Below are 15,785 nucleotides of genomic sequence, written 5' to 3' on the forward strand. Positions count from 1 at the left end.
GTCTTCATAAATACATACCCAGCCATGATCAGGGGATGACTCATTCCAAATTTGAGTTCTGTACTGCAGTAAAAATATTTTTTAAATTATAAACAAGTCTTTAATGTTAGTCATTTTCATCTTCATGCTTTAAAAACATGAAAGCCAGTGTTTGTATTTACGTATGTAAATTCAAAAGTAATGCCTCCTACTTCAATGACAATCACAACAGCTACAATAACTACAATAATAGTATTAGATAGGGGGAATTCTCAGTTATGAAATACTGTTTTTCAACATAGCCTAAGATATGATTTTGGCTAGGGTGCGGATAATATTCTTTTTGTAGAGCCTTACTTCATGCTGTGCTTTAAGTTTTGATGAATATAATAGCAATAACCCACAGACATTTTTAGTTCTTGTGGAGCAGTGCTCATTCAAAGATGTTTTGTTTTTTTTTTTTTTTGTTTCTCATACTGCCCTGCCAGTTAGGAAGATGGGAGGGGATACAAGCGCAGCTGACCCAGACTGACCAAAGGGATGTCCCTTAGCATATGGCATATACTCAGCCATAGAATCTGGTGTACAGATGGAGAAGGTGAGAGACATTCAGAGTGATAGCGTTTACCTTTCCAAGAAACTGCTATATGTTATGAGCCCTGCTTCCCTGAGAGCGGCTGAACATCTGTGTGTTGCTGGGAAACAATGATTGAATTCCTTATTGTTTGTTCTTTACCTAAAAAACTGTGCAGGTTTTGCACTTTTACCTTTGAGTCTTTTCTCCATCCTACCTAGAGAAATTAGAATATAGCTTTGTTTATTTTTTTCTGTTTACTGGTAGGAAATCAAGAACTGGTAGTATCCATGTAGAGGTGAAAAAAAAAGAATCACCCCAGTTTGAAGTTCACCACTGCAGTCTTTCTCAGTCTGCTCTTTAAAGCTTACGTTCAGCTAAAAGGATAAACACATACAGTCCCTGCTAAAGCTAAATAGCATTTGTGCTCATTATTGGTAACTTTTAGTTCATTAATTTTACATTTCATGGAGTACCATTATTTTTGTTATTATAACTCCTTTTCTTCGTGTATGTATATGAAGTAAGTATTCATAACAGCAGTTTTTGCCCATTCTGGAAGGATCTATCTCCATTTACTTCAAGAAGATGTTAACAGTGAAATATCCTGATAATCTCTTAGGATGGCTTAAGTTTATAGGCAGGGGAAGACTTACAAGCAGATCTAATATCTAACTGATACAATTGGAAAAATATTAGAGCTATTGTTTTTAATTTCTATTTGAATCTCAGTGCATTAATTTCTGTAATGACTCCAGAGGAACTAATAATATGTAGCATCTATCAGCATATTTATTTTGACTAGGAAGTGTTTCTGTATTAGCAGCCAGACTGCATGCTGTCCACCTAACTCTGTTTTTGACTAGCCTTTGTCTTTCCATCAAGATCGGTGGGCTCACTTCCTGTTGCTTCCCAATATAAATTAGGAAGGTCAGATCTAGTTGTAAAACATAACATGTGTTGCTGTTTCATTTAATGACTTAATACGTAATACTTTTTCTTCTGTAATGTGTTACGTAGTACCTTATTATGTAATGCTTAATGAAACAGAATGTGCTCATTTTCATTGAAAAAGGGACTGTGGCTGAAAAGCAGGGATGAAGGCAACTTTGTCTTCAGAGGAAATTGGTCCTTTGTTTTTATCTTGCAATTATGTTAAAGTCTTCCTCGTTGGCTTTAATAAGATTAAGAAAACTGAATTCATCTTGTCTGTAGCTGCGCAAAGTGCTGAGGTTGTTATTTCTTAGAGAAAGGACACACGTAATTTCAGTGGGTGAGCTAGGGAAAGACTTCATTCCACATCTGCTGCTTGACAGAAACTACCTGCTTTTCCCCTGTAGTCAATGTTGAGTAATTTATGATCGTTCAGACCCTTGATGAAAGCAAGTTAGCTCACCTCCTGTATTTACCGTTCTTCTCACATACCAGGAATATGTTTGCAGGACTTTGACAAGCTGAGTTACCAGTGGAGCTGGAAGAGCCCCTCTGTCTGAACCTGACTTGTCTTTTGACCCTTTAAATCACTGCTACTTCTAGATGCAGTGATATTTTCCTTCATCTTCCCCTCAGCTCCCTCTTGTGTTACACAAAACTCCTTTTGGTGGTCTCACAGGTAATTATTGATCATGTTTCTTCTCCAAGGTGGTGCACTTACAAAGCTGTAAGTAGAAAGACAGTGTACTTTGTGTTTAAAACATAAGAAGTTCTGTTAGTTTCTGGTTTACTGTGAATACTTCAAAATGCAGAGCACAGAACAAACATGTTTCTCAAGAGAATGTACACAAATTAATTGTGTAGTTACAGTAAACTGGAGGGATTTGCTGATTTTGTTTTACTTATTGCTGTTGTTTACCCTATGGGACATCCGCATGGATTTCGTGCCTAAACATGAGCATAGTTTAGAGTATGTGAAAATAACTTCCTACATTATCAAGGTGCATTGTAGAATTTAAGTGCCTTTCTGTAGTGTCTTGCTGTTTTGTCAAATATTTTAGTGAAATTTATCTTTGATAATTAGAGTCCTAGGTTCTATATGCTTCTTTCCCAAGGTGAAAGTTTGTGAATTAATGATAGGAGTCTAGAAACATTTTTTTGTCAGACAATAAATGCCTGTGTACTATGATGACCAATGCTTTGTGAGTGATTACAGTTCTTGAGAAAGAGAACATGGAATTTTGTCGCTCATTTTTGCCAGTGTGGTGAGGATAATCTTTGGTTGTTACTTCTCTTAAAGCAATAGTCAGCTGCTAGCTGTATCTGTACATCTTCTGATAAAAAAATAATAAATATATTACTGAATGTCTCATAGGAAACTTGTTCTTTACTAAAACTGTGCCATATAAAATAACAATTTTTAGGGAGAAAAATAGTACAAAAGAGAGATTTCAAATAATATATTTTGAAATGAAATTCATTATGCAATTTTATAAGAAAGTACTTTTTTTTTTTTTTAAAGCTGACTCATATCTACATGTTACTGAGAAAAGTAAACTGTAACTTATTAGCTCTAACAGTTTTTAATTTTTATGGAATTAAATGTTCTAGTTTTCCAACGAGTCCAAACATGAGAAAAACATTTCTTAAATTTTAATAAAGAGAAAGACAAGTTTGTAATATCACAGTGTATTCTTGCTTTCTGTTATTACTAATAAAAACATTTGTATGAGTATTGAGACTCTCCTATGGACTTTGAAAATTTGTTTATGTGATGAAAGACCCAAGAAGTTCACATGTGCTAATCTCTCTCTTCCCCCTGTGAATGTGCATCTTTAATTTCCTTCTCTTTCTTCTCTGCCTATCATTTTTTAATAAGCAGTGGTCATTGTATCTTAGCAGAATTCAATAGTGTGTGTGCATGAGGCATAAAGTTAAATATGCTTATTGAATTCTGCGTGTGAGATGGGTTCAAAGGAAGTTCAAGAAATCTGTCAGGATTGCCCATGGTCTATTCTGTTTAGCCCTGTGTTTCTTCTCTTTCCTTTGTACTGTCTGAATGCTTGAGCTATCAAGACAGCTCAAGAAAATAATAATTAAAAAAAACAAACAAACAAACAATAGTGGTTTGTTTTGTTTGTTTGTTTTGCTTTGATTTTGAAGGGGATCAGTTTCCCACATCTGCTCAGGAGTACTGTGACATCCTCAATGTTGCTAAATTGGCAGTAGAATTCAGTATGTTCAGATGCTGAGCACTTGGAACCCTTTCTAGAGAAAAATTGCACACTCGTGGTCTTGTAAATCTTCCTATATATATTCACAGAGTGAACCACGTTGTTAGACTCACAAAGAAACCTAATGGAATCTTGCTGTGAGCCTAGGAAAGAGACATTTTAGTCTGAAAAGATACAGAACTTGAGAATTTACAAGCAATTTAAGCAAAAAACAATGATATGACTATTCCTCAGTTTGCTGAGTGACAGATGAACTTTAGACTGATAAAGTTTATCCCATGAAGTATCAGATTAGGATGTGCCATGAAGGCAAATTAGTGGGTAGACCTACCAATGAAATATTGTTTGGATTTCTCAAGTATTTATTTGATTTTCATTGTTTACCACAATTCCTTTTTTTTTTTTTTTTTTTTACATGAAAAGGCATTTCTCTTTTCCATCTTTATTAAAAACATTAATATTAAAACTTGGTTCAGAAACATATTGCCAGAGCTGTGTGGTTCATTTCCAGCTTCCTTCTGTAATGCAGCATTAAACTTTTATTTTGTCTTTACTGAAAATATATTACAGAAACATGCACTGTGCATATGCTTTTCAGGCATTTGTCTAAATTATAAAGAATACTCTGGAATTTTTTTTCAGAAAAAAGTATTACAATCGTAAGATTTATAATGTTTGTCTATACTGAATTAATCAAATACATCTACCAGTGTAGTAAATAGTCTTCTTAAGATTAGTATTCTAGAGTAGATATGTAATTAGTACGCAAAACATCAATCTTATGAATTGAACAAAGATGTGTAAGTAGATTTTATATCTATCTATATAATGTATATGTTTATTAGTGTACAAGTTTACTTCGGCTCTGAATATCATCAGTGATGACACATATGACATACTCTAGAAACCTAATATGGGGTAGAGATTCAGGAGTAGGTCCTATGGAAAGATGACATTGGCATGGCAAGTTTCCTGTTTGTACGTTCTGGGATGTGTGGTCTAAATATACAACTGGTCCAAAGCAGTTTGATTATACTATTCTCATCTGTTCCTAATTAAGTATTCAAAATAAACGAGTATCCTTGTACCAACTCAGTTTTGCTTCAATGTAGCTGCGAGCAATGGAGGCTACATAGCTTGGGAACTTTAACAGATCCAGTAGCCTGTAAGTGGTAGTGTTAATAACAGCAGCAATTTAATATAACCAGCTTATATCTGGATGAAACTGACTATTCATGTTCGTTATTAAATAGGCTGCTTTAGTTGGAGCTGTGTATACCTAAGCTCTCTTTTTTTCTTTTTTTTCTCTTCTATATAAAAATTTGAACAAATCTTATATTGAACAGATTACACTGATGCCTGCCCATCTTATTCCCCCTCCTATGCAGAACTTCTTGTTTTCTCAATGTCAGTCAACCACGGAGTGATTATTCTGTAAATAGCAGATGGGCAGTTTATTCTTTTATGTGCATATATCCATGAAGATCTGTTAAAATGGCTCACATTTTCCAAAAGGCATGGTTCAACCAGGTTGATTCATCGAGCTCAATAAATTCATCTCAGCAAGATCTAAAACTTTAATAGAGTAGAAGTTCATAATGTTCTCAGAATGAAACTAAGAAATAGAAAATAGTGCTCATGGCACAAATCTTCAGCAGGCCTTTCATCTTCTCAAACAACTTTTTCATAATCTACTGCATTCTGCTCAGCTTCCAAGCATTTTGAGCTCTACTGAAGTGAGCATTGAACTATTTTAGACAGTGCAAAGTTCCATCAACAGAAAATGTCTTTGACTAGAATGTCTGGTTATCTTTTTTCTTTAGTCTTAGCGTCTCATAAGTCTATTTAATAAATATATATATATATATATAAAATCCACCCTGCATAGAGCTAACAAATCTTTATCTATAGTAGAATCTTGCAGCATTTCTTTCAATTTACCTTTTATTCTTCTCTCTGTGACAGTAAATATTGAGAGTAACCGTGAAAACTCTATCCAGACTGTAAGAAATCATGCATATTATCTTCACATATGTTGTGCCCTGCTTCTTTTCATACTTCAAAGAACATGCAGTAGCTCTAATCGAGGAACTAGGATCCATACCAACTCTGTATAATTCTAAATATACTGAGTATCTGTAGCCTTGAAGTTTTAGCACTTTCACCTTCTGAATATTTATTTTATTTTAAGTGGCTCTGAGTCTCAGACCTGAAGTGCCAAGTTTCAGCCTAAAGCAAAATTTTACATCCAAGTTACTCAGTGTGCCTTGTTTAGACATACAGATATTTAATCACTTACTAGGTCTGAGTGCTCCTAACATATTTTAATTGACAGGCCATTGTAGCAACTTTTTTGATGTTTTTCTTCACCAGTTTGGTATTACAACTTCAGGACTCTGTGCATACCTTTGAAGGACATAGACATCTTTAATCCAAAATGTTAGAGATAGACTGAAGGTAAAAACTGAATTTTAAGGATTTTTTTTTAATCCATCTTGTTTTTGAAATGATGGCGTAAAATTTCTTTGCCTTCTCTTCTGCAGTTCGATGAAGTAAAGAGGATCTTGCTGTGCTTTTTGACTTTTTGTCTTCTTAGAAGGAAGATTTAAGCTTATGAATAGAAGTTTTCTTATATTCATTAATCTTCACCCTCCTTCATATAACCTGCTTTCTTGTGGAAAGTCTTAGATTGTTTGCCATATATTTTTATGAAATGCTCCTGTGCCTTTTGCCAAATACTACGACATTGATTAATGGTTTGAACTTAATCCATTACTTTGAAAACTTGCTGGAAGAAGATTAAATGAACAGTTTTACACAAATTAATCCCAGAATGTTTATTGATTATAAATGTTCTTCACTATTTCTTTCATCATTTTATGTGCATAAAAAGTTGGTTATTCTTCTGTTCATAAAAAATAAATATTCATGTTCATAGTTTTGCTGAATGCAGCATAGATTTCATCTGCCTTAAGACAATGTTTTCACAGTCATTCCATTACCTATGTAAATTTTTCATAGTTAAAATTAATAATGCTTGTTTACATTAGAAATATGAATCACTAATTTGATAATGTTTGATAACAAAAGTTACTCTAGATGATAATCATGCTTTTCTTACGTAAACAAATACAGGATACTATTAGGAATAGGCCAAGTATGCCTGTTGAAATCCTTTCGTATGATTCCTGTGCTGAATAGGAATTGTTCCATTAAAAATAGGTCTGTGTGCCATTGTAAAAAGTTATGGGTTTTGTTATCTCGGTGCATTCAGTTTTAATTATTTCAATTAATTGTAAATAGCATAAGAGCCACTTCAGAGACCTGTGTTCTTTTTGCAAACCTGTCATTAAAATCTTTACTGTTTGAGTATACATCATTGTCAGTAGTGAAAATTTAAAAAGCTAAGTTCAGTCTAAGTTGCACAGATGCAAACCTATATTTTCTGTTATGCACTTATTGACTCACAAGCAGTTCATTCCTTTTTGGGTTTTATGTAGGTGTTACTGATTTTTCCAGTACATTCCACTGATGGTGTGCAAGCAAAATAGAAACTCAAATTATTTCATTAGTGGCCCCATGAATTCTGCTGTGTTCCATGGAACCTAAATCCCAAGTAGTTAGCTTGCTGCTCCTTGAAAATTCCAGATTTTTATGTACTTTCCACTTTTCATCGTGATTAAATTGACTTTTCTGTATTTTCTTTTCTAAGAAGGATGGGACTCCTGCAAATAAATTCTCTTAAAGATGCTCTGTTTCAATATATATTTCTATGACATATTTCTCATTCTTTTCTTTTGGAAACTTTTTTCACTGTGCACTTTTGCTTAATAACAAAGCACTTTTGAATTTAGATTTGCAGAATATTTGAAGGAAGTAGACATTTTCATTTCTTTAACATTTTTAATGAGATTGTGAGACAATAAGCTCATTCAGTCCCACCATTTTTCTATTCTAGTAAAATATTTACTAGAAAGTTCTCTCACTTTCTAAAGTGTTTCTAGTATTTGAAGGGGAAAAAAAACAAGTTGTGTAGAATCATGTATGTGATAGGCATAATCTCTGGTCATGCGGATAAGCGTGTAAGTTGCTTCCAAGATGCTCCTTGAATACACTAGCGAACAGAGTTTCATTTCTGCAATAAGTTACTTTCCTCACTACTAAGCTGTCATTGACCTCAAACTTGGTCTAATTGAATACACAAAGCTTGACTGAGATGATTTTTTTTTAACCTGCTGAATTTGACAAAAGTCTCTCCATTCTGTAGTCCCAATAATGACATCTTAATTACACCCCCATGTCTGGGTACAAACTATAAAGGGAGAGTGTGACCTTTTCTGATGCTGTGTTAGTTTTTCGTATTACTTTTTACTTCCTTCTCTGGGACAAGCAGTTGAGAAAGGAGGGGGAAAAGAAAGAAAACAAAAACAATCATAAACAAAAATATAATATAGTGGTCTGGTTACCTGATAAAAGAAGAATGGTATGCTTCCTAATGTCATGTTAGGTGTCTTTAACAAGCAGTTAACAATTATGGCTGCTGTCATAAGCATTAGGTGGATGCTGGAATAATTATCTTCTAGCTGTTTTTCAGAGTGACTGCATCTCTGCATGTAAAAGGAGTTTCTTCACTCTCAGGATGTGCAGAATCCAAAAATCATTTTTCATTGGAGTAAAAGCACTCTTTACATGCACGTTTCTTGGCTGTTAGGGAGCACAGAAGGGTATTGGCAGTCCCTGTCAGGCTTTCTCTAACAGCTCACAATGTCAGTGCACTTACTTGAGCATCTGAAGGGGAATTGGCTACTCCCCCAGAGATGAACACAACATTGTGCCCATACATTCAAATTCCTAAGTTTTAGGACTTAACTTTTGTTTCTGGAAGAAAGCAGAAGTAATATTTTTCTTCTTTTCTCATTAAAGGCTGGATGGTGTCAGTATGGCAGTAACTTACTGTCCTGCTTTGGAGGAGCTTTTTTAGTATGGGTTTGTTTATTTATTTTTATACGTTCCTACTTTCACAACGTCACTAAATTGCTTTGCTGCGACTGCAAGCTGATCTTCACATTCTATCATGTTGACTCCTCTACCCAACTCTCCTTACTACTTGCTGGCCAAAATAAGCGCAGTCTCTGTTGAAGGTCAAATGTCTTTTCCTAAGTCTCTAAATGGTTGTGCTTCCAAAAAAAGTTTGCCCATCAGGCCCTGATTATACACTTATTAATGAGTGATATTGAGGCTGTTTACTTGTTCATTTATCTATGTACTGAGTCCAAAGAAGGCAAAATTTGCCTGAATAAGATTGATAATGCAGTTGACAATAAACTCCAGCATGCTATGCTAACATGGCAATAGCTGCATCAGAATATCATTACTGATTTTACGGTGATGCAAGTAAGTATATCAATCCAAAGTGAGAGATATGTCAGCATTGTAATTTCTTTTAACACAATTCCCTTAGAGAGGAATAAAATGAGGAATATTAAATATATTAGATTGCAAAATGGCTGCCTTCTGAGTAGGTGCTTAATCTGATGTAGCAATATATATATATTTTTTTTTTTTAAATTGAGTTCTAAGAGTGTTTTGAGCTCTATGCAAGAGAACTTCTTTCAGCTGACTCTCTTTAATTCTTGCTTGAGCTACCTGTGCTTGTGCAGCACCATCCGTTTCAATTTCTCTGTTACTTTCCAAGAGTCAGTGAAAATTGTTCTCATACCAGTAAAAGAAAAAGCTTAGATCCTCTATCTCTGCCGTGCTTCCCAATCTGTTTGGAAAAAAGTACTAAGGAATGGCGGTGTGAGTATATCAAGAATGTACTCATGCTATAGATTTAACCCCCCTTTTTTGAAATATGAAATGAAAATGAGTATGCGTGGAGACAGTGGTTTTCAATGCAGATAGCAAAATTACGAAGAGTTACTGTAGTCTTTTAAAACAGAATTTTTAAAATATGTCTAATGAAAACTTATCCAAGGTTTTTATTAAGTGGTTAATTAGCAGAGATTGATTATAAATCAATCTTGAAAGTGGTCTTCCAATAGTTTCTCACAAACCAGTAATCTTTCAGGATTTGTATTTGTAGTAATTTTTGTATCTGCTTATAAATGGCAGAGCTATGCAAATCAAGCACATAAATACAGTTCATTCTCTGTTTAGTTCTACCAACTTTTTTGTGACAATCATTAAACAAGTAATTTGCTGCACAAGAATTAAGATTTATTTTACTTGTCTCCTTGATTTAGGAATAAATCAGTCAAAAATAGTGCTATCTCTATATTGTTAACAATGAAGAGGGCATCACTAATGACAAAATATTAAATGTTTATATTGAGTAAATTCAAATTACTCTTTACTGTAATCTTATTAAGTTTGTCATTTGAACTGGAAATAGACAAAAAGGAGTAGAAGGATCACTGAATTTCATCTGATCTTATTTTAGTAGAAGATGAGAAAAATCAATGCAGGGAAGACATAGGAAATAGAAAGTGTTGAAAGATAAATGAAGGTATTTCATCTAGCAGTGAATATAGTATGACAAAAAATGATCCAATGTAGATGAAAAATAAGGTCAGAAAGAGGCATCTATAAGGTGTGATAGATCTGAACTGAAGGATAGATAGAAACATTAAAGAATCAAGACAAGTATGTGTAAGAACATCTGATGAGAAATATAAAAATGGAGAAAAAATAAAAATAAAAAAAAAGTTAGAGGTTAGGATGAATAAAATATGTTTGAAGTGCTTAAAGGAATAAGGTGATGCTGAAGGAGACTGTCACTGTAAAACTTGTTCAGAATTACCTTTTATGAGAAGTTTGTACATTAAAAAAAATCATACATGCATACTAGTAATTTAAAAATCAGTTGAACACATGTAAATAGCAATAATATGTATTTGGCTTTGTAAGCCTTTAAGTTCTTCCAGATGTCAAGGTGGCTGGCAGGAGATCTGTTGAAATAAAATTTTACAGTGTTTTAATTTGCCTGTTTTGGAGAATTACAACCCCAGAAGAAAGAATTAGAACACAGCAGGGATTATCAGAATGGTGCAGTTGGCAAGTAATTTTGTTTGCTTTATCACTTGTAATAAGTGCTTAGTATTAGATGTAGGAATAAATAATTGCTGAATCAACAAAGATACAATCAGACCCTTAGCTGTAGAACAAGTTATAGTGGATAAAGGGGTTTCCAACCTTCAGTTTGGCTGTTCTATAGTTACTTTGTTTCCCTCTAGGCAGGTGTCCATACAGACACTACAGTGCCGGAACCAAGAGACTGACTTTGTAGCTTTAAATGTTCCAGTACATCTGTCTTAAGAATGCAGAAGACGTAATTAAAGCATTAAAACATAAAAGGATATGTGGATCTAAAATTGGATAACCACAAAGGAACTGGCTTCATGTAAAAAGTGTTTGAAGTGTTTTTTCTTCCTCACAATTTTGTTCCATCCTTTTAATACTATGTTGAAAGACTGGATGTGTGAGAAAGAATGGCTATTCTGGCAGACTAGTGAGCAAGACAGCAAGATTCAAACAAATTGTCTGAAATTTCAGTATACATTTCTCAGAGATTGTTAGTAAGCTGAAATATAAATAGTGGTTAGATTATACTACAAAGAACTACAGATGCTTCAACTCATGTGGCCCTATAGATGAGACCTTTTGCTGCGTTTGTTATTGAAGGACATTATGTAGTGTTTTTTTGCACGTTGATGTATTGCATGTTGGTAAAAGCTTACACCTTCTTACATAGTTACCAGTGTAAATTATTTGAAGGAGAGGGGAAAGAAAAAAAAAAAAAGAAAAAAAAAAATAGAAAATGAAAGCATCTTGCAGTGTGCTAAGCCAGCAGAACTTTCACAATCGATATGTACTTGTATGTTAAAAATAATAACAATAATAATTTGTATAAATAAAAAATAAATCAGCATATAGCAACAGATAATCTTGTATCCTTTTTATTAAGAAAATACTTGTTTTTATTCATTCTTCATTAGAGCAATTGAGACAATTGCTTACAAAAGAGACATTGCTTAAGAAAAGCCTGAAACTTATGTTCTGCAACATATTTTGTGTAACGTAATGATATTTTAAGCTACTGAATATGTTTCTCAAGTTCTTTTGACTGCAGTGGCATTCTTCCCAATTCCTCTATTAGGTCCGTTTAATCAACTTTGCAGTATTTTACTGTAACTCTGACTATAAAATCTTCTGGGAGCGGACAGTTGTTTATGTATACACTTTGCATTGAAGGTCCTTTGCAGGCTACTGAAATACAAATTCTAATACACCCAGATTATTCTCACGGGCCAAATTTAATTAGGTGATTTGAACAAAACAATGAAGTTACTATATAAAATACAACTAGATAAATCATAAATAACCATATGCTGTAGGGAATTCCCTAAATGGGCTGAGAAATTGTAGCTGAATAAATTTATTTTTCTTTTCTACAGAGGCTAATATTGTGTCTTAGTGAGAGTTAAAGAATAAGAGTAAATAATAATGGAACATCAAGTAAAGAGGGAGATAAGAATGTTTCTGATATAAAGAATGTCTAATTCCCTCTCAGTCTGAAATGATCATTATTATATACTGTTGAATACTGTTTATCCCTAAAATTTCAGTATATCTTTGAAAAAAGCCTTCCTAAATATATCCAAAGGCAACAAACAATTACCAGGTGGATGAATTTTCTTGGTGAATAGAGTTTGTTCTTCATTGTTGTTCTAATATTGGTAGTGTAATATCTTAGCTTTTTTTTGTATTCTTACAAACATGCAGGAGTTCACAAAGCTTAAGTTTTCAAGAGTGGCTTGAGTAATATGACATGTTTTAACTCTTGATGCTATGGTGTTAACCATCTTGGGATTCACACAGCAGATGTGATCACCATTTATGCTGATGAAAGCTGAGTGATCTAGAAAAAGTCACAAGCATCTCTGTTTTCACTTGAAGTATCACAGTCTGGCAGAGCTGCTGTGCTAATTAGTGGCCTATTGCTTTGTTGCCCTGACAGGTTCAAGAGGTGCCAGCACTGTAGAATTCCCTCTAGGAATGGCATTCATTGGATAAACTGAATTTGGAAACAGGCTGCTATGGCTAAATAATGGATAAACATTTGCTCCTACTTATTCAAATGCATTAATGTGTAATTTGGGTTTATTAATTCATGTTGGAAAAATGGTAGGTAGTATCTTAGCTAGCTTTATATACCTGTAACTAAGTAAGTGTAAAATTTTATGAATTCTGGGTAACAGTTGAATGTAGCTTTTTTTTTTTTTTTGTGTAATTTCAGTGGCACTAAGATTAACATCCCAAAAGCTCTGCTACTTTGCAATATTTAATTGAACAGAACTGTTTTGTAGTTGTATGCATTGTCTATAAAAGATGAACATAAATTAGGGCCAGAAAATAACTGGCCCACTGGATGTATTTTCACTTATGAGGAGGACTGTAGATTTGCCACAGTACACATTATACTACTTGTGTCTTAGAAGATGTATAACCCAGACTCCATGGCTAGAGGAATTAATTTGTTTTTGTTTTTGTTTGTTTGCTTGTTTGTATTCTATATAGTACTTATGTTACATGAAGGAAAGTTCTTTCCAAGTGTTGTAGATAGCTTTAGTTTCCTGGCTCTGAAAGTAGTTTTGAGTGTGGCCTACAGTGCTTCAAGACAGACTAATTTATAAATATTTGCATAAGAAAGAGCACTGAAATTGGGGATAGACACTATAGCTATTCTAGTTTTCCCAGTAAATAAACAAGCTTATTATCTTCCAGCTCAAGTTGCTCTGTGATTCTGACGTGTATGAACAATTTTGCCAGAAAATTGAACTTACAGAGGACACCAGAAATTTCCTCTGTTCTTCTTTGTCATGATCTTCCATATTAGATTTTTCTGCATCTTTTGGCCTTTTTTATTAGAAATAATATATTTTGTGGTTCTGGAGTGTTTGTAGATTTCAAAGTGTAAGAGTGCAGTAACTGTGTTTGAGGACCTTTTGTAGAGTAGCATATTTTATATAATTCTGGTGGTAGCTGAAGATGAGGCTTAATGAATCTTTGCAGTATCGTGATCCTAGACCTGTTTACTAGAGGCCTTTATTGCGGTATTCTCTCCTCCTTTGTTTCTACATCCAAGGCTGCCAAGCTTCTTTGTTTTTTCATTGTAGGAACCTTTTTAAAATTAGTGTTATATCTCTTTACCAAGCAGCTGGCATCCAGCCAGCATAACATTTTCTGCATTATGTCCATTAACTTTAGTAGCCAGCTAAAGTTTCTGTGTAGAGATTATCTGTCTCTTGTCAGTCCTATTTTGCAACTGAGGAAAAAGAAATTTTTCAAGGCAGTGAAAGAAGACCACATATCATTATAGTTTTCTTACTTCTATCCTTTTTTTTTTTTTTTTTTTTTTTTTTTTTTAATCCATTAAAGTAATTACTAACATCTTTATACATTAAAAGGTGGGAAAACAATGACTTGTGCAGCTATGGGTGCTGTAGATGCATTATTGCCAGCAGTGGAAATCTTGATCTTTGTCAATACAGGAGAAACAAAGTAATCGTTGTAATTCTGACACAAAATGTGAACCTGTGAAATTCCACTAGTTCTAAATTAATTCTGGTTGAATTTTAAATTCATCTTACAGTCAGGGACAGATTCTCCTTGCAGCTTCAGAATTACAAAAGGACTAACTGTGCTGTAAACAACCTTGATACTCTCTCTCCTCTCTCTGTACAACCTTCTAATGACTGTCATTGCTTTAGCTTCAAGAGGTTGTGTGATCTAATTAGGGCAAATTGAATAAGACTGCTTTTATGCTAAAGCGTGAGAAAGTTAATTGAAATCAATCCATGTTCAGTGAAAATGCTGGAGACATCACTGATAATTTAAAGCAATTAAAAGATGTTGTCCTGAAGCAAAGCAGAAACATTAAGTCTAACAGGCTGTTGAAAGGAAGCTACCAAAAATATTTAAATGATATTACTTGGCTAAGATGGACTAGAGATAGATGAAGCAATCAGAAATCATAAAGCATAAAATCAGTCATGTAATCTTCTTTGAGCCACCTCAAGGGATTTCTTTTTTTGTGTACAGTAACACGAAAACTTACTTTACATTATGACATTTTGTAAACAAGGTTTACTAATGATACAAGACAGTATACTTTTAAATCTCTGGTAGGCCACTCTTTATTGATGTGAAATGCTGAAGGTATTGTTTACTTCTGGACAACAAAAAAAGTTTCTTTCACAGTGTGAATAATGTGTGATCTCAGAGAGTTTATCTACTATAGGTCCGTACTACTGTGTCTAAAGATTCTATCTGACATTAACGTTTCTTCTGCAAAAAAGAGATGTTTGTAGGTAAGAAAATACTTGTTGTACAGAAGTAGCAGATAGTGGTAGAAAATAAATATTTTATCCCAAGAAATTTATTCATTTGTTTGGATCGTTCAGAAATTATGAGTCATTGTTGAGACTAAGCATCTGATATTTGGTGGCTGAATCATAAAACCTTTCTTCTCCTGAAATATTTCTGGGAAAAAAAGAAAAAAAAAAGAACTCATAAAAATCTAAGGAGTTCTGTACATATGTTGTCTTTTAAAATTCCTGTATTTTTCAATTTCCACCTTATAGTACCTTCAGAAACAAAACAAATCTGTTTCTAGACTTAATCTGACCATGAAAACTTAACCAGCATTCTTATTAGTGCTTAGCTCTGTTCTCTGGGCTATATAATTTGAGCTTTGAACAGCATTCAGTTAAGTCTCAGCTTGGTTGTACTGCTTTTCCCCCATCCTTTCTTCTTGGTTATATATATCACCTCTAACAACTTTTATGCAGTTGCGCATTACACTGCAAACTCACTTAGAAAATGCCATGCCTTATTTCCTCTGCAAGATGTTTAATCAAAAATGACCTGCAATTTCAAGCATGAATGCCTAACGTCTTATTATTAGCCACTACGTGGGACATTTTATAACATTCTAACCTCAGTTGGGATGTAGCTACAAAATGCAAGGAGGCTACTACTGCTTTGCACTGTAGGTAACTTTT

The sequence above is a fragment of the Lagopus leucura genome, unplaced genomic scaffold, assembly GCF_019238085.1.
Source record: "Lagopus leucura isolate 7727_CA_CO unplaced genomic scaffold, USGS_WTPT01 Super-Scaffold_100017, whole genome shotgun sequence".
Lineage (NCBI taxonomy): Eukaryota > Metazoa > Chordata > Aves > Galliformes > Phasianidae > Lagopus > Lagopus leucura.